The sequence below is a fragment of the Lygodium microphyllum genome, chromosome 24 (genome assembly GCF_053477565.2).
Source record: "Lygodium microphyllum isolate KBCC chromosome 24, Lygodium_microphyllum_v1.1.10, whole genome shotgun sequence".
NCBI lineage: Eukaryota > Viridiplantae > Streptophyta > Polypodiopsida > Schizaeales > Lygodiaceae > Lygodium > Lygodium microphyllum.
The window spans coordinates 68,809,939-68,831,163 of record NC_141158.1 but is presented as its reverse complement, the minus strand read 5'-3'; positions in this window follow the sequence as shown (position 1 = coordinate 68,831,163).

Below are 21,225 nucleotides of genomic sequence, written 5' to 3'. Positions count from 1 at the left end.
AGAGAGAATGGGAGAGCTTCTTATCGATTACTTTCTTACTTGAATCCTTTCTCCTTCTCCTTCACTTCAAAATTAAAAATTAGTCTTTCTTAGTGACACTACTTTGATATCATATTAGAAATTGTGTGGTGGGGGGACTTACTTAAGCTACTGTGCCAAATAACATAGTACATAGAAGAGGAAGCTCACTTAAAAACACAAGAAAAGAGATGGAGGCCAAATTATTTTCTTGCTAGTTTTTCTTTCTTGTTCCTCTCATAATACACTATACATTAAGTATAGATAAGATGTAACATAAAGGAAAGTATCTTATTAAGTCAACCAATGCATTGGAGACGCAAGAGGAATACCAAGAAAATGGGGAATCTACTACAAGAAAATCTATCTTATGTCATCAACAAGCATGTTTTTCATATTTTAATCAAGTACAACAAGAAAAAAAAAACTAATATTATCAAATCTTCATATAGCTTTGTATAACAATTCTCCCACAAATTTATCACAACAAAACTTCAACACATTTTTCATATTTTTCATAAAATAATAAGATAATAAAAAGAAATGCTCTAGTTTGAATAGAAATCATCATATAGTATTCATCTTCAATAGTTTCATAGTCTTTATAGTCTCCCTCTCAATCTCTCACTCATAGATACATTGTTTTGCATGGAAAATTGGCTATCTCTCACTCTCTACATCTCTCATACACGATCTCTCTCAATAGTACAATGGAATAATGAAGAATAATAACCCATAACCTCTCTTTGGTCATGGATACCCCCCCAAAAGGTATGTTAGATATGAAAGGTTACTAGAGCCACTACAGTGTCCTTTTGTAGCTCAACAATGTCACTGTCACTTTAGTCTTTACTTGAGTCTTCAATAGCTACTTCTTCCACTTCTTTAAGCTATTTTGAACTTGTATTTATCTCTTCCCAAGATTAGGAAACTTCCCCAAGCTACACATTCGTCCCACATAATACCTATAGAGGTATATATAACAGAAACAGAATAGAGACAGAGGCTCTACAGAAGCTCAACAGAGGGTCTACAATACCATACAAATGGTCATCAAAAAGCATTTAGCTCAACTAAAACCATTAAAAACCATCGAGAATCAATCAATAAGCTTCCAAAAAATCTCAAACTCCATCAATCATCATTACACCCTCATATATAGAAAGAAATCAAAACAAAACAAAATCTCAACAGACTCAAGCAAAACCAATCAGACACTATCATGTCATCAATAGAATATATCAGAACATCATATCTCCACTGAAAAACTATCATGAGCTTCTCAAAATTAATCATCCTCATTCCAAAACTCTCTCAAACACTTCTAAACCAACTAATCAACATATAAAATCAATACAAAATCAACCATTCCACTACTAGCTATTGGGTGTACAATGACATCTTTCGCGACGCTTATGCATCATAAAGCGATGCCACATTGCATCGCAAGTGACATCGCTACTGTTTGTTGCATATGAGAGCACTTTAGCGAGGCACCTAGTGACCCTTTAGTGCCATTGTTGGTATGAAAGTGCTTAGAAAAGTGCGGGCCTCCATTGCTTTGCGAGTATTAGGCCATTGTTGATCGCTAACAACATTCTCAAAATGATCCAACCATGTCAAAACATCTTCTATGTGAAGGCCAAAAATTGCTCTTTGGGATGCACCTTGGGGTCGGGCTTAGGTGTGCGGGAGCCTTTCATGGATAGATAACTAAGAAGGGCTTGTTTAGTATTGTTGATATGAACCACCATGCTAGACATAGCTTGGAATATTTTTTCCATTGGAATTGCATTAGAAAACTCTAGATTCAATGAGGAATCCTCATAAAGGAGGGCTGTAAGGTGAAATTGGGTGACTCATGTGGGCAGAGCAATGGCAAAAGATGACCCGATTTATTCTATGTAAAGCAGCAGATGGTGTGATGAACAAAGAACTGCTACATGAGTTAGGGGAGAACTGCTTGCACCAATGTGGTGTGCACAGGTTTAGTCCAAAACTAGCCCTTATTCCAGGCATCCTCTTCTCTCTTTATTCCCATTTGGTCATACATCAAGAATGTCTCCACAATTGAATTGTTGAGGCCATTTTGGGAGTTATGCCTACGTGGCAAGGTCCAATCTTATAGCTTAGTTGGCATTACATCATGGGCTTGGGCTAGGGCTCATCGACCTTATGGTCGTTACAATATATTTATATATAACCATATTAAGAAACTTGGGATTCTTCCAATTTTTAATTTTGTATATACCAAAAAAGTGGCAACCGATAAATATGTCTATATATTTATCAAAACCTTATAATGTAACCTATCATTAAAAAGCACACTAAAAATGGAATCTAATGAGCCATTGGGCTCATGCATTCAGGTACATGCATTTTGCCAGTTGGATGTCCCACTACAATACTCTATGTATATATTTTAACTTTTATTTTCAACAAACAAACACAAGAGTCTAATTTTCATTTAATTTAACGTTTAAATTTCAAAAATTAACAATAAAAGAGAGATAGCGATGTTTACCATAATTCATGTTCAAGCCGAACCTGTAAATTTGTATAACCAACCTCCGCAATACTATGCAGAATAGAAACAATGAGGGCACTGAGAGCTGCCACGTGGTTTGTCCAGCAACAAGAGGATGCTATCAAAATAGATTGGGTAAATCAAAGATCTTTTTTAATTCAAATTTTTACTAATCATGATGTGACGTAGACTACTCTCTAGCAATTAAAAACATTAACGCAACAACAATTTGAACGAGTAGCACAATTTGTAGTTAAGCTAAATCAACTATTACTGCATGCTGATCCCACCATGTCTGAAGAAATGAAGTTGTTCTTCCTTTGGCCTCACCTTCACCATGATCTATCCAGCTGGATTTGTGACCAAGGCACGACTTCCTTTCATGCAGCAATCTAGATTGCACAACGAATTGAAAGCACAACACACAATGCATAAAATAACATCTTGGTAGCACATCCAGTTCCTCCATGACAACTGTTTGATCATCAGCCTACCTCCATGGACATCGAGATCCAAAATTCTCAAGTCGATAATCACCATGACCTGCCAACTTGAGATGCACAAGGCTACCCAAAATCTTTCTACTGCAACCAATATGAACATATTTGCAAGCATTGTCGATGACTATGAGAAAACCATAAAGTACAAAATGCTCAAGTCCAATTAGCTGATGTAGCAACCTTACCAACACTTTCGAAAAACATCTCAGTGCGGGTGGCTGATGGAAGGGCACCCCCCGCAGATTCATGATTCAACAACATTCTAACGCATGGTGTGTTCAATGTTGGTCCATATCTCACCCAATGAAGCACTTTTAGATTCAAATAGCACCGTATCCTCTATTAGCCAAAATTTATAGAGCATTTAGGTATTTTGCACAAGCACAACCACTCTTGTCTTTGTATTATTTGGAGATAATAAAGAAGTATATCACTCCCACACTATAGCCCATTGCACCTTTCATGCATCACACAAGACATTCACACATGATTTTTTTGTATTGCCGCGTCAATTATTTCCTTGACCTCTAGGTTGTGACAAGTTCGAGCCCATTTTCACTTTGATACTTAGCACTTAGTCTTGCCCCAAGCTCTTCCCATACTAGACACATGATGTGTTCAATGTTGGTCCTGATCTTGGACACACCCCATGAAGCACTTTTAGATTCAAATAGCACCATCTCCTCTATTAGCTAGAATTTAGTAGAGCATTTAGGTATTTCCACAAGCACAACCACTCCTTTCTCTATATTATTTAGAGATAATGAAGAAGTATATCACTCCCACTCTATAGCCCATTACACCTTTCATGCATCACAAAAGACATTCACACATGATTTTTATGTATTGCCATGTCAATTATTTCCTTTAACTCTAGGTTGTGACAGGTTGTCAAAACTTGAGCCCGTTTGCACTTTGATAGCCATCACTTAGTCTTGCCCCAAGCTCTTCCCATACCCATGATGTGTTCTTCACAAGGCCCCAACTATGTCCAGACACAAAGCACATTAGTTGATATAGTTGTACACACGAACGATATTCGTTCCCTATTACACAATTTCCCTAGGCTCTTTCTCAAACCCAAAAAGACCACCATAATCAATCTTCCAATCCATCACTCCGTTAATACGGCAATGCTTCCCCAGTTTGCATGGCATCTTGGCAACGGTCTCCACTGGAACAACAAATAATTAATGACAATGTTCAAGACATGCTCAAAACGGGAATCATTCAACCTTCATGTAGTGATTGGGTTTTTGAGCCTCATTTAGTGAAGAAAGAAGATGGCACATATAGGTTTTGCATTGATTTTTGCCCCTTAAATAAGGTAATTGTCCACGACCTCTACCCGTTACCTCGTATCGATGATCTTCTCAACTAGTTAGGCAAATCTAGATATTTCACCTTCCTTGATTTAGCCTCTGAGTATTGACAGATTTCCCTTAATCCTTGGAATGCTCACAAAACAGCCTTCAAAACCCCTATGGGCTTGTATGAATTCACACGCATGCCTTTTGGCCTCTCAAATGCTGGTAGTTCATTTCAACGAACTACTAACTCAATTTTCCATGACCTCATCCTCAAGGGTGTTCTCCTCGTCTATTTGGATGATATCTTCATCCATACCCCAACTTGGGCCAAACATCTATAGGTCTTGGAGGAAGTACTGAAGGGAGTGCAAAACTTTCAGTTGCAGTGGTCTGGGATTTTACCAAATTTCACCCATATCTTCATGGAACCACTGTCACTGTCAAAACTGACCATCAACCCATCATCCCTCTTCTACAAAAATCCCACCCAATAGGATGGCATCTTTGATGGGCTTTGGCGCTTCAAGAATACCAATTTACAATCAGATATAGGAAAGGATTGACCAACTACGTCGTTGATTAAGAAATTGCACTTGTTGGGCTTGCCAAAAGCTTAAATCACCCAATTAGAAACCCAACTATCTCTCACCGATATAGGTGAATGAATCATTTGAGATGGTTGGTTGGGACCTCATAGGTCCATTTCCTACTTTTGTGGCAGGCAACAAATCTGCCCTTGTCATGATAGATTATCTAGCTAGGTGGTGTGAAGCTCAAGCACTCCCAGATACAAAAGCATCTATAGTTGCATAAGCTCTTCTCCATAACGTCATATTTCGTCATGGCTGCCCCTAACAACTCTTGTATATACATAGAGATAGAACAAAAGAAAAAAAGAGAGAGATTATTGCGGACTTACCATCAAATACATTAGCTTGCTAAATTATGAACCAAAAAGAAAAACAAGAAAATTATAAATATTGAAAATTATAAGACATCAAGTAGCGTACCTAGGTTCAACCTTGGTATAGATTCGGTGCTTAGTACTTGATTGGCCAGTCTAACTTTGCAGTACCTTAGCCAATAAACTAGAAACAAAGAAACCTTTTTAGTGTTAGATTTGGTACTTGGGACTTGGTACCTAATTGGGTATCAGGTTTCATAATGAAACCTCGTACTTGCAATTGGTACATGGTACATAAATTGAAATCGGGTATTGTAACCATAATAGCTTATGGTGAGCTTGATGCTTTGAAATCACATGCTTTGAAACTTCATAGTTTGGATCTTTGAGCTTGAAAGTTAGCTTGAGTTGATACATAGCGTAGAATCAGGGACCCACCACCATGGCCCCTTAGCCTCTCGGTGTCACCCCTCGGCCTCCCGTCGAGCTAGCTCTGTCATGTCATCCTCTCCATACTGCTTCTGCATTAGTTAGTGAAATCAAATAAGAATATTACAATTAACATGAAAATAAACTACAAAAAAAAACAGTGATACTCACAAGTGGATTTGGTCTGTCAATAAGTGTCCCTTGCAAAGCCCGGTAGCCGTAGTATGTGGCATACTCCATCTCCTACACCATAGGTGCATGACCATAGTCTTTGGTCTGCATCAAGATAAAACCAAAGACTTATTGATTCCTTCATTCAATTAGATTACCTTTGAAAGTTAAAATTTGAATGGTCTATAATCACAAATGTGGCCACAAATCCATCCCATCCCATCCGGCCTAGTCTAGATGTGTGAGCAGCTATCACTCTCTTTCGTGTTGCCTCCTATGTAAATTTGATTAAACAAAATAACATAGATTAGAGAATATTTAGATTCAATCTAGCAAAGTTCATATTAATTCTAATATACATTAGCAAAGGCACACACCTTTTGCTGAGGAAAATTGATGCGTAGGCTTCTCTCCTTGCGGAAGTATTGCCATGTCTCCATGCACATATCAGCCTTCCTCTCCACCATACAGTAGTGTCTATTTATTTTTCATATTACAATAAGCATTAGAATATACCAAGAACTTGTTAGATTTCAATGTTTTGTTACTTTTATTGATTTTTCTACTTTGATCATTTGATAAATGTCTCATGTTTGTATGGTACTTGAAAATCATATTCGAACTGATCAGAGAGGGTACATTGACACCTCTTACTAGTGGTGGTTTGGGTGCACAAAGTTCCAATACTGCACATGAACCCATTTACAATGATTTCTACTATGATGAGTCTATTATATACTGGTGCACTCATTGTCATGGCACATATCAGAGGCCACGACGAGAGTGCTTTTCACATGAGATGACTCATGGTACTTTTGAGCGAGCACTAAAAACAACAAAAGTTATCCCAAAAATCAAGTTATTTCAATCCTCAACATATGCCCACTTAATTAGGGAGCATCCTCGACCTTAGAAAAAGAGAATAAATATTCAAAATATAGCTCCGTTTGATCTTCCACAACATCTTCAAGAAACACATCCAAACACTACCCCAACTCATAACTTGCATCTAATAAATAATGCGGCAAAAGGAAAACAACTTTATCCATTAACACAACTTAGAAACAAAAAAACATGAAAAAATTTTAAAGGATATGAGAGGGTTTTTCATCTTGACTATCCATCCAGCATCACAATGACCACGAATCTTCAATTGGAACAAGGTTCTGATGGCAAATAGGGGATTCGCATAGAAAAATTAGTAAAAACACACCCAATATTCTAGACAAAAATTAATTCCCAACAAATTGTAAGTTGAAATAGGGGTCAACAAAAAGGAAAATTATCCAAGGAATAGTGGATGACAAGGCTATTAGATTAGAATGCAATTCTGGTGCAAGAAAGACACGTTCACTTGGAAAAACAACAAAAACGAGCACGAAAACACACATAAAATTTAATAACACAAAATCAGTGGATTGGAACATGATGGAGAAAAAATAAAAATTAAGCAAAGAGAGAAGGCTGAACAAGGGTATCTAATCAGAGTTGAAAATTGAGGAGAATAGGAACGAACAAATCGTGTATCGAAATGATGAACGGTAAAAAGGAAAAATGTAAAGGGGAAGATGTAGGTTGGGGTTGTCACATTAGATCACTGTTTCGAAGCAAAAAGGTGTATTCGCACGAAAACACATCTAATTTATAGAAAATCTTCAAAAATTAATAGCTCACGAACCGTGGCTCGAAACTGTGGGCTGTAAAAAGGAAAAGTGGCTAGTTCAAAGGGACAAATAAAGCTATTAAATCATATTTCAAGTTTGATAAATGTAGGGTGTGTTCTCATAGGAAAGCAACAAAACAAATGATAAAGACAAACAGATAAGGAAAAACCTTGAGGATGGGGTGGAAATAGGATGGGTGGGTGGGGAAGGGACCCCATTAGGGAAAAATATGGACATGGTATTCATAAATGATTAGATAGGGGTGTTTTCATGAGGGTATGCATAATAGATGTGTAAGACACGTCCCCACATTTAAGATCTTGCACTGAGGAGGGGGTACTAGGCAATAAGAAACTAAGACTTGACCACAAAATAGACTCTAACATCCCCACACTTAAAATAGGAGCGACACTTATAAGAAAAATGGGTAGGGTTGGAAAAACTTGGCCCGATTTGCAGACGGTTGAGGTGAATCATTGTTGCTGACACGTGAAGGATCATGATCATTGGTAGGAGGTACCAAGGCTCACCACAAGCCACTTGTCCAACATAGGAGAGACCATGTAGCAGCAACCTAGGGAGGTAGCATTGTCGATGAAGAGCTGGTTAAGTTATCGATGGCAGAGTATTCATTACTCAATCTCTTGACATTTGCTCATGTGAAGATGATAGATTAGGAACTTTCCCCATGACTCACATCACCACTCAATACATAGTAATTAAAACCCATATCTCACATCGAGTTTAAAAATTGACAAGGAGGATTCAAAAGGAGTATGCCAACATGCATAGTTGATGGTGCATCCATGCATCCCAATCCATCTGGCATAGGTGCAAGAAAGAAGGCCAGAGAGCCTTATCGTGTAGTGCACCAAATAGAGTGAGGTGTGTAGTGATGATGGAGGAAGCTCATCCCTTGTGTGCATAGGAAAATGAGAATGTACATGACTTTTGTAACGTCCCAGGGGAAATCAATAACTCTTAGCCCCTCTCCTCTGTCTCACGCTGTGTTGATGAATACAAAAGGGCAACCCATTCTTGAACCCCATTGATGTAATCCTCACTATCACTTGTGCAAAGGTTGTATGCCTTATGTATAACTGATGGTGTAGTAGTGTATCCCGCCCTGTGCCAGCATATGGTGTGTAAAAAGGAAGGCCAAGGAGCCTTATAGTGCCATACACAGGAACAAATTATGCTTTGTGCATTGAGATGCCCATCCCATGTGTGCAATGCTCCATTCACATATCACACCTCTTTTGAATATAAAGGGCAAGGATTGGTCACTCACCCCACCCTCTGTCTCACACTCTCTTGAGAAATACAGAGGACAACCCATTTCTCACATCCCCATCTAGTTAGGATGAAAGCTCACATCACTAAGGGTTATCGATGAAGATCGGCTTCATTTGGTTGAGGATGTCAACTTATATCAATTGATGAAGAGGCATACCCAAGGAGGTAGCCAACAAGTCTAATACTTGGATTGCATATTGAAAATCCCATCTACTATAGGAGTCAGAGGAGGCACGGAGGAAGTTGAAGGATACAGCACACCAAGCGAGGTGGCTTTGGAACTACTTCTAGAAAAGTTGTGCTAGTGATTTAGCTATCTTGGACTATGGGGTGTTGCCATATTTTTTAGAGCTAGCTTCCCACCTAAGGGTGTATGCCACCTTTTCTTGGAACGAGGCTTGTTTTGACAAGGAATTTCTTTTGTTTCTCCCATAGAAATTTTGTTTTTTTTTTCCTTTCCTACTCCTGAGAGGGTGTCTTCACCTTTTCTCAAAGAATAGGTCACCATGATAAGGACCAAAGTCCTTTCTCACATGATTGATATTTTTTTTCTTAAAAAGAAAAGAGATTGGTAAGAATACTAAGTATCAAAACCATCCTTTCCACCTCTATTGGATCAAACGATAAGGGAGTAAAGGAGGGGTGGGAGGTGGTTGTGAGGGGCTAGAAAAGTGAGGCCATCTCGTCATGATAAACATGAGAGCTATTAGGATCAATAGGCAAAGCCTTACCGATTGACATACAAGGAATGAAGGGACTATCAACAGTGATTTTTAGGATCCTCAGGAAGGGTATACTTCTAATTGGACCCTAGTAATAGTGTCTAATTCCTGCGGATGAGTTTCAGGGATGATGAAAATCAACTCGATTCTAACGATTTTGATTATGAGGGGTCACATAAACTTCCAGAACGTAAGTATAGACCCTAATGAAGGATTGTATATACCTAGAATAGAAAATAAAATCAAAAATAGAAATTGGCAAGAAAATCAAACCCTCTTGCCCTATTATGATAGCAGAAACCCCAATGCTTATTTTTCTTTCTTTTCTTTGTTTTTTCCTACCCTAATGCATCGAAATCACAAAGAAAACACCTACACTAATCCAACCGCTTTTTCAAATAAAAAAACCAAAGACCTACTTGCTAAGGAGATCGAATACCTCTTCAAACTCTCTCACTTCCTACCTATCTAGCTCAAGCACCGGTTCGGGGAGAACCCTACTTCAATGCTTAATTCGAAGTGCGCAAGCGCGCAAGGCTTGAATTCGTTGTCTCGGCAATGGAACCAAAATGTAGAGGCGAGCACAAGCTCTACCACCAAGACCCACAGACTACTTATTGTTTCAAGCATTCCAAGCTAAGCACTAATGGCTACCTCTCACATAGCCGATGTGCCATCCGTCTCTATGAGTGTAGTGAGCTTACCTTCATGCCCGATCAAGTTGCCTCCTCTCCCAAGCACTCTGATAGCTCCATGATCCAAGTGCAAGCTTCAAGCGAGCTCCATACTCAAGCTCCACACTCCAAGATCCATTGCCGTGAGCAAGACAATAGAAGAGAAGAGAATAGAAGAAGAGAGGAGAAGATGGAGAGCTTCTCCACCACGGTCCCTCACCCTCACACACTCACTCCCTCATACTCTCACACTCCCTCTCTCAAGCATAACCTCAAGCAAGCAAGAACAAGAAAAATAAGAAGAAGAAGAGAGTTACTTTTGGCCACACACAAGAATGAGCTTCTCATTCACTTTTCAACTTTATATACAAATCCCTAAATCCCTTTTGGGTAGTCATCCCCTTATCCCCTTTTTTACATGGCTGGCTAGGCCTTTTTTCCCATTGTCCTCCTATTTTTTTAGCTTCCTTCCTACCGCCCATCTACTTTTACAATTTGAACGGTTGGCACTCTTCAAATAAATCATGGTGCGCCTTGCACTCTTTTACAAAAGTATTGACTTGCACTTTTTCTTATGTGCCTTTCTCCTTGATTTAGGACTTTTTACAACTTCTTGTGTTTCCATATTTTTATTGCCACGCCTTCATCTTTTGTTTCACTTTTGCATTGGCCTACCTTTCGCTTTAGATTTTCTAGATTTTCCAACTTGTTCGTCTGAGGATTAACAATGTTATTGATGCAGACAATGCTTGCCAACTAGGCATCCCCAGAGACTACCACAAGGAACTCTAAACCATTTTCTATATAGCAAAAAAAGAGAAGTTTACTAGATAAATTAGAGCATATCTAGCAAAAATCTCTACTAGTAAAAAGTGGATGTTTTGCTAGATATGTATATAGTAAAATCTTTACTAGATAGCAAAATCAATTGAGAAAAATTACAATATAGCTATTTGATTGAGCAACAAACTTGTAGCAAACTTGCAAAGATTGCTAGTTAGCAATTCCCTACAATTTACAAATTTTTCAAATAACTATATAGTAATTTAAGACTATAATTTTGCTATTTAGTAAAAAAAGCTAAATACATACATAAACTAACAAAACTACTCTTTTTTCATTGATTTAACTAGATATAACTATCTATCTAGTAAACTTCTCTTTGCAAGCTCATGGAAATGATTAATCACCAAACAAATGATCCTAGTTTAAATGCAATAATACAATCAATTGTATAAGGCATGAATATTAAAGAATCGATGAAGAGGAATGATGCAAATAAGTTTACATATCATAAATTGAAGTTTTCATAAGAGGTTTTAATATAAATGTTCACTCCAATAGGAGCACATCATCAAGACTTAGTGCATTGTTTGCACTTCTCATAATAACAATTGTTTTGGTATAAATAAGCCAATCTACAATAACATTTTTAATCACAAAATGATTTTTGTCTCTACAATTTTCTGCAAATGTGGCATCTCTCTTTATGATGTTGAAAGGTGATTTCAATTATAAATATAACTCATCAATATTTTGAATGTCAAAAAACTTCATAAGTATGGTCTCTTGACCTTCATCATCATATGTTTCCACCTACATAAGTTGAAGAGATATAAAAGGTAAGAAACACAATCCAATATTATCACTTATAATCTATAATTGATAAATGTTCTAATATAAGTATAAACTTGTACTACATAATCATTATGTATAAATGAGAAACAATTTCAAAATGCTATCCATGCAATTAGTCATTATAATCTTTACTTATAAAGTAAATATTATAGTAAACATTTATAGCATACCGAAGCAATCATAAGATGAGATGATTGAACTCTTTTGTGTTGTGACAAAGAATGAGATCTTCTAGAATCTTGGATAGAACTAAGACCCTACATTATGATCAACACATATATCAATATAAAGTTCTAATCTCAATCAAAAGAACAATCATTTTTCATAAGAGCACGCGCCTCTTTTTTTTTGCTTTTTGTTCTCATGACTTATCTTTGTACTTTAAATATTGGATTGTATTTTTTCAGTCATCTTCAAAATACCATCAATGTTTTAGATAAATACACTTCATATAAAAGACTTGTAAAGATAAAAGCCAATATTTAACTTAGAAATGTAAAACTACCTTGCATGCACGGTTACTTTTTCTCACAGTAGCAACAATCTCTACATTCTCATTTTGAAAATTCTTAGCAATATCATCCTCATTATCATTATGTATCACATGAAAAAAAACTATTTTATAAATATAAATACAGTTTATTTTTATATATACAAATTATAAAGATATCAAACCCTTGTAGAGTCATTGTAAAGATACCAAACCTTCAAACAGATGAGCAAAATTGAGAATGGCCAATATTCAATGGTGCACTTCTCAAGACAGTAGAAAAATCCTAATTACAGCAGTAATTTGGCCTAATTTTAGAAAAACAATGTTGAATATCTTCAGATTTGCTAAGATGAAGGAGAACAAAGTAGAGGAGAGAGAGACATTTAATATGCTGCCAAAAAAGTGTTGTAACATCAACCTTTGTTGTTTCAGAGAGCAAAAATAAGGTCACTTGTTGGTTTTTAGGGTTCTGCTCCTGTCTGAAACCCTAGTTTCTACACCAATAATTGTCAATAACCTCATTTATAGGGCATCCTGTCATTTGTAGCCCCAAAATTTTCTCAACATCAGGTTGCCCTGCTATCCTAGAGCTCTAGCACCTATCCCCTACTCACAACTAAGTTCTCCTTCAGATCTTCCCCAAAACAACCCAAAATGGGAGAAAAACAGCCCAACATGGAAGATGCACTTTCATGCAACCCAAAATTGATCCAAACTTGGCATTGATCAATCAGGAAGGGTGTGGGACTATGTCTAAATATGAAGTGATTCATTGCCGCTCCCTGTTTCCTTCAAGGAAGGAGGTGACTCATCAGCAAGAGTGGGGTTTGTGCCTATATGCAACAAGGGAGGGTGGTACAATGTGCTAGGGGAGATTCCCCACATGACCAGATCAGAGGATAGGGTATGGTGCACTTGCGGATATGGGGGAGGTGCATAATGCACAACTGCCATTCCCAACAACAAAGCACCAAGGTGCAAAGTGGTACACCTCTAAATGTTTAATGATGGCCTAAAGCCAAAATGTGCATCAAAGACAATGTGTGCTAAGATTGGATAACCTATGGTAGGTCTAAAGTACGGTCCTAGAGTTAATGCAGATAAATGTATATGTTCATCGAAAGTGGGAGGAAAGGGTAGAAAATGTGAGGATAAATCTAAAGTACCAAACTCATGCTCAAATGAAACAAAAGATAAAGGATTACCTTGTGGAACATCTATGATCAGAGAGTGTTCTTCAAATCCATATTAGTACGGAATTGGGTCTCCTAGATGACTTACAATTAATCCCTACATAATTAAAGAAGCAGTACACATAATTAGACTCATACAAAAATGGATTGCACAAACCACCAAGTCAACTTCAAACTAGTTAGAAGTGAAAGGAACTTACATAGCACGTAATGCAAAGTATATGTGTCCAAAAGGAGAATCTTGACCAGCTTCTTAGAGATTTTCCAATGAAGCTTTCCGCAGCTCACATCCTGGGGAGATTCTGATCCCGTGATTTCTACAAATTCATCAATAGCCTTGTCTTCTACGATGTTATCTTCTACATCAAGCTTGAGTCATTTTGTCATGCTCTGCTGTAATTCAGCTACTCTTTTTTATGTATCTTCAGTAGTTGCAAGCACTTGATCTTCAAGGTAATCCCTTAAAACATTGCAACTCAATAACAATGGTGCAAAATTGAAGGAACCATGACAAACATAATGGCCATGTTCTGTAGCAGCTCACAAAGCTGCCATTTATCAGGAAGCCTCAAGGACTTTCTATTTTGAACAACTTATGAAGATTTCCTTGACTAGAATATCCAAAACATAATCAAGTTATACAGAACAGTACCACAAGCATCCAATTCTTGTGTCTGAGACTTGTCACATCTCATGGTGGTTGAAGAAGTATTCTTTTGTTGCCCTTTTGAGTCAGCAAGTAGTATGGATGGATTGGATGTTTGCAATTTGGATTGTAAACTGCAGTGTTTCCGCATCATCTTGGTCAAAAGATTAGGAAGCCTCTAAATAAACATGCAACTGTCTCCACTGACCTGTTTGAAAACAATAAATCAGCAACATCAAGTGAAAAAGTTGTAGTAAAGAAGCCAAGGTTAGCATATATACAACTGTAAAGGCCACCTTAAACTTACTGATATTAGCTGCTTGCAATCAGGCGCATGAAAGCTATCCTTGTTATTACTTTAACATGACACCACAGAATGTTGCTATTATCCAGACACTAGCACTAGTATCTGTGCATGATCAAGACACAATCCAAATGAGCCTATGGCATTGCATCAATGCATGCAACTGGCACATAATAACTAGTTTTATCAATAAAACAATAAAGACATGATAACTGCTCAAATTTTGAGTTATTTACATGTCCTCCATTAGCAAAATCTTGATTGATGGTCTAGAATGATGCCTTAGCACAAAATAAGTATAAACACATTCAAGACACATAAAACTAGGACAATATGCACATCCATCTTAAACAGGCCTAAGCAATAATAGAAGTTTGTTTTGAAATTTTTTAAGGATTGGCTAAATAGGAGTACTTAGGATTCTAAAGTACAAAAAATGTGGTATTATATCCAACAATTTGAAGAAGGTATGATCTCTCTGTTCTTTGTAGGATAAGCATTTACGACCAATTCATATAGGTTCGAGTGATAGATTAACCAACATATAGAAGTTCAATCTATTGATACAATGTTAGCCATAAAAGTTGCAACAATAACTGACATTAGGAAAATGGCAATATGAACTGTCACCTTTCCACTTCTCTCAGTTCAGAATGGAAAAAAAGAAAAAGAGTTTAGTGCTTGCTATTGTGGCAAATGTAAGAGGAAAAAAGAACACAATAGTGGCATACCTAAAGCAAAATCAACAAGACATGTTGCAACTACAACAAGCTGAACCACTGGAAGAGCCACCAGGAGTCGAGATGATGCAATTGGATTGACTGGAGTGCCATAATGCTTATTCTAACCCCATATACTACCAAGACGCATGGAACAACAATTTCATCAACACATTGTTGCATGCTTTCAGACCTAACATTTGACTTTTAAGGCATACCTGTAGGCCATTTCATCCATGTGAGTCTTGCCAACACATGTGGCTCTAGCTTGGACTAGAAGTGAAACAATAGTTGCCGTGCGAGAAGAAAGTTCATGAGTTCTCTCCCAATCAGGATAACCAGATCCAGTGACAAAACCTTTGATGTCAAAGCTACATTGCCAACAACAAATTTCAATAATGAAACCTTCGATCAAACTTAAAGCAATGAGGCCATTAAGGATGAAACTTGCAAAATTAAGGATGCAACTTGCATCTTGTAGCTAGATACAAAAGTACACTTGCAAGCTAATCATGAGAACTTGTAATCTTGAAGCTCTGCTGCATTCAACCTGATTGAAGGGCCCATTGTGGCACATACAAAAGCACTCTTCCCATGTAACACACCCTTGGCTCCAGTAGGCCAATTTGAATCCATAGAATTCTGCCACCATTGGTCTTGATAAGGTAAGTTCAAGATACAATGTGAGGAAAGGAACAAATCTAAAGAACACGTACCTTGAACTCAAAAATCGCATCACAAGTTTCACCCATTAACCAAAGTCAAAAACACTAGCCACATCAAGCATAAGCATATGAGTAAATTTAAGCTAAAAACCTAGTAAGACATAAATTTAACCTTTTCCACATAGTTTGTGGTTACAGGAAAAACCCCCATATAATCCACAAAAATTTCCTCAATAAAGTCATCAGCTCCTACAATATCAACACCCGCATTTTTTGCCTCTATATGCTTCTCACCTATCCAACATACATAAAATATCATGACTAACTTGACAAGAAACACATGCACTTTTTCTCAAACCTTAGCCAACTTCCTATAGTTAGCGGAGCGGCACCATCATAGAGGGCATTTAAGGAGTAAAAAAGATTTCCTGAACAATGTTTGTACTATACACTAAGGAGTGTCTTTGTGACATTGTGTTGATCCCTTCCTCATCAATAGCAAGGTTGTGTTAGAGATTTGGTCACCTCCATGGCAATCAAACCTATTAGACAAACTACCAATAACTATATTTATCCTTACAACTAACGATTGAGAAGCATACATTGCAAGAATAGCATTCCACATTTCTATGTCATGCTCATTTAATCCATTAAAAACATTCTTAGTAATCTCGACGACTTTTAAACTTACCATGTTTGATGACAAGTGGACAGAATTGTGGTGAAAGTAACCTGCCCTGGAAGAACTCCCTCCTCGTCCATTTGGCTAAAAAGTTGGAAAGCTTGATCTAGCTGTCCACTCTTGGCGCATGAAGCAATCATAGAAATCCAAGAATCTACATTCTATACTATGGACAACTACTCAAATATATCACATGCTTCAATTAGGAAACCACATTTCCCATACATATCTAATAGAACATTTCCTAATGCTTTATCTGATTCCCAATTATTACTTACAACATGCATGTGGATGCACCTACCTTCTTGTAAATCAGTTAGGCTAAAGCATACATCAAGGCTGGTTATTAGTGTGACCTTATTTGGAAGTATTCCTTACTGTTGCATTTGAGCAAGAAGTTGTATTGCTTGGAATTCCCTAACCATGATGGGAGTAAGCAGCCAACATTGCATTCCAAGCAACCACATCCCATTCATACATCTCATCAAAAACCCACTCTGCATCATTCAGGCTCCCACATTTTGCATACATGTTGACTATGACAGTGCATATACATATACCACTGTCGGTCGTCTTGCTATTCACAACTTGGGCATATATTTGCTTTCCTTTGATCTCACACACACATGCACACACACACATGAGGCAAGTGATTAACATACTTATTAAGCCTTGTGTGTGTGTGTGTGTGTGTGTGTGTGTGTGTGTGTGTGTGTGTGTGTGTGTGTGTGTGTGTGTGTGTGTGTGTGTGTGTGTGTGTGTGTGTGTGTGTGTGTGTGTGTGTGTGTGTGTGTGTGTGTGTGTGTGTGTGTGTGTGTGTGTGTGTGTGTGTGTGTGTGTGTGTGTGTGTGTGTGTGTGTGTGTGTGTGTGTGTGTGTGTGTGTGTGTGTGTGTGTGTGTGTGTGTGTGTGTGTGTGTGTGTGTGTGTGTGTGTGTGTGTGTGTGTGTGTGTGTGTGTGTGTGTGTGTGTGTGTGTGTGTGTGTGTGTGTGTGTGTGTGTGTGTGTGTGTGTGTGTGTGTGTGTGTGTGTGTGTGTGTGTGTGTGTGTGTGTGTGTGTGTGTGTGTGTGTGTGTGGATCAATTCTGTCTTGGGAAAATCATGTGTGTTTTGTTGGAAGGAAAGTGATTAATAAGCATATTAAGCCATTTGTTTACATTCTTGAGAGAGAGAGAGAGAGAGAGAGAGAGAGAGAGAGAGAGAGAGAGAGAGAGAGAGAGAGTCATGGCCAATTCCTTATCAATAGAACAAGAGCGTGAGTGTTCCCAATTTTTTTAAATGCATGCATCACCCCTATGTACAATAGCTTAATTGGAATCCTGTGCCTTGCAAATCATGCTCACATCAAGAAAATGGCAATGTCGCTACAGTAAATGCACATACAATTTACAATGCTTCATGGGCCTCTCCACAATCAAATCCGCAGTTGATCTCTTCATTGCTCCAATATTCAGCTGCATATCCATAAGCTACCAGCAATTACGGCATAGAATGCAATTAATGCAAGAAGGCTCACGTAGGATCCTCCTCCCATCTCAAGTAGAGATGTATCAATGATTAAGGACTCTCATATGCTTACATTGCAATGACTAATGACTGAAATTTTGATCGAGTTCTGGAGATATTTCTGTGAATATTAATAGTATCAACTCCACAAATAGTGAGAGGGAGCACAAGGATCTCTAAACCATTTGCTATGTAGTGAAATTAATCCAAAGTAGTAAATTCCTCAGATTTCCTAGTTATAACTAGCAAAATTGCTCCCCAAAAATTTTACTATATATAACTCAAAAGAATCCTACATATAACTAGTAAACCTATTGCTTTTCCTATATAGTTATTCTTTTTTGTATAGTAAAATGCAATCTTCTTGATAGATAGACCCATTTGCCATACAATGAAGCCATTGCAACTAGGAATTACAGTAATTGTTTGTATAAGAACTAGCTGAGTGTAGCACAATTCTAACAAAACATTTGGATCGTTTTATGGCAAAACCACCATGTGAGATTATGACTAGTTTTACAATGTGCAATACATACCCACATGAGCAAAACACTTCGAGGCTAGTTACACACTAGGCAAATGCCCCCACACAGCATCAAAACAGTCTCTGCTTTTGTTTACACACTGGGCACAAATCAAAATTTCAAAAAGGTGTGTTTGGTTGACTGGTAAGAGCTTAATGGGACTTGAATCTCATAGATTGTGGGTCCAGGCCTATTAGATCCTCTACATTTCTTTAAATAATAAAGTGAAAAGTGATTGTCCTCTTATGACTTATCTGTGCACTAGTCCCCTAGGTGGGTGATTTCCTCGCCCAGATTTGCCCTTCATGTGGGTTGTGCGGCATCCATTGTTTGCTGACACATCACCTCCACGCCCCTCTATTTTGTGATGTGAACTAGCTATCTGGACCTAGCCTAGATTACATTGTAAACCAATAACTCTCAACATGCCATTGTGACCCATATAGTATGACTATCTTGGATGGATGTGTCCCTATTTATGATAAATATTATATAATCTTGACTTTTTGGTATACAATTAATTTATTAAAACAACTTTCATTTTCTCCCTACACATAGAGACATCCCAATATATTACGTTTCTCGAATCTTAAAGTTCAAGCTTCTAGAGCTACCAACACATGGATTATCAATGGTTCCTTCATGATAAACTGAATGGTTGCATTATTGTGAAAAACCCTTCTCCTAAATATCATCATACACCTTGCATCAAAGCTTTATTGTGCTCCAGCACCTTAGTTAACTAGCGGTCTTTCTTCTATGATATAAGCTACATTTTAGTGATCCATATGATGTTTCCTCACAAGCAAGGCATCATTTGTTCTCATAAGGATGTGGGATGTTTGAAGAAGGTCCATCAACACTTACTTCCTTATTCTTTTTAAGTCCTTGTGATATGTGCCATTTGTAGGCTATGTAACGGACTTTTGTTGAGACCTAACAAATACAAATTGATGAGAGTCTGTCCCCTTAGGTTCCATGCCTACCCAACAATTTCATGCAGCTGGGAGGCCCTCATTTTCCACATCGAGGGTCACCATTCCCATTTATTTTTAGAGTTTAATCAATATAGAAGATGATTACATTTCATTACATTTCTTTAGGAAAATTAGAGAGCAATGAGTGGGATGGTCTTTTCTAAGATCAACAGATAGCCTGACTTGGGATGTCGTGACTCTAAACCCTAAACCCTCACTCTCTCAAATCGTTTTTTGATTAATTCTATTATAAGGATGAGTTTTATACTTATATTCTTTAGTTACGGGGGAACCACAAGGGGTAGCTATATCAAAAACTTGGAGAATTTTTTCCACAGAGAGAGAGAGAGAGAGAGAGTAAAGGGAGGAGGAGGGTTTCTTTTCTTGATAGGCAAAGAGAGGCACCAAAGCCTCTCTATTCATTGTGAACTATCCCTAGATGGAAGGAGGTACTAGTATATATAAAGGCTACTTTTGATTCTCTCATCCTCATGTGCTTTTAGTATGTTTGTAGTTTCTCCCTTTTGTTGCTAAGAGTACAATTAATCTCTCTCTGGATACAAGTGGGTAGCTTAAAAAGTATGGTGCTACTCTATAACCTCACTTTTGCCTTTGTCCAAATGTACCATGCAATGATAAGTAGAATCTATAATTGGTCATGTTGTCTACTCTATTTGGGTGTTAGGTCCTCAAAGACAACACCCTGACTTACCACTACTTTGCTAGGATCAGGATCATTGAAGCTATATCATTTGGTTACATGATTGTAACCAACAACATGCGTACCACTTGCATCGGGTTTCATCCCTTTTTTTCTTGCCAACATGAATGCAAGTATCATGTCCAAACATGGAACTAGAATCTATAACTAGTGACACTATCTATTCTGTTTGGTTGAAGTTACGTCCTCAAAGACAACATCCCAACTTACCACCACGTTGCCAGAATCAGGATCATTGAGCTCGCATCCTTTAGTAACGTGACTATAACCAACAAAGCATATGCCACTTGGACTTTGCATTAGGTTTCTCCCTGTTTTTTCTTGTCAATAAGAATGTAGGTATCACATCCAAACCTGTGAAAATGAGCAATAGAGAGCCTCATAGGGATTCATACTTGTAATGCAATAGTTAGAGACCTATTAAGAATGTGAATTTCTATAAACACCCCTTCACCCAAAGGGTATGAGACAAAGCCTTTGTGCTAAAGCATGGAATGGGCCATCTCCAACATGGTACAATTTGGTTGCTCCACATTATAATTCTTAGTTGATATCGTAGTATTGGAGATCTCCAATCCTCATCACATATTGCTTATGAAACTTGTCAAGCCTTTTAGAGGTGAACTCTCCTTTAAGATTCTCTTTGGAGGTGAACTCTCCTTCAAGTTTCACTCTAAGTCCTCAAACATGAAGATAGACTGCTTTTCAACAAAGATTGTCCACTCACAAAATCGGGAATAAGTCTTTGATTTTAGCTTCAAAAAATAGGCATGTACAGATCTAGAGAAGTCATCAACCACTAGTATGATGTATTTGGGCTCATCTAAGAAGGTAGTGTTCAAAGGGCTACACAAATCTATATGTACCAACTCCAAGGAAGTAGATGCCCTTTGGCTAGATGCCTTGGACATAGACGCGTGTTGCTATTTGCCTTTTACATTGGT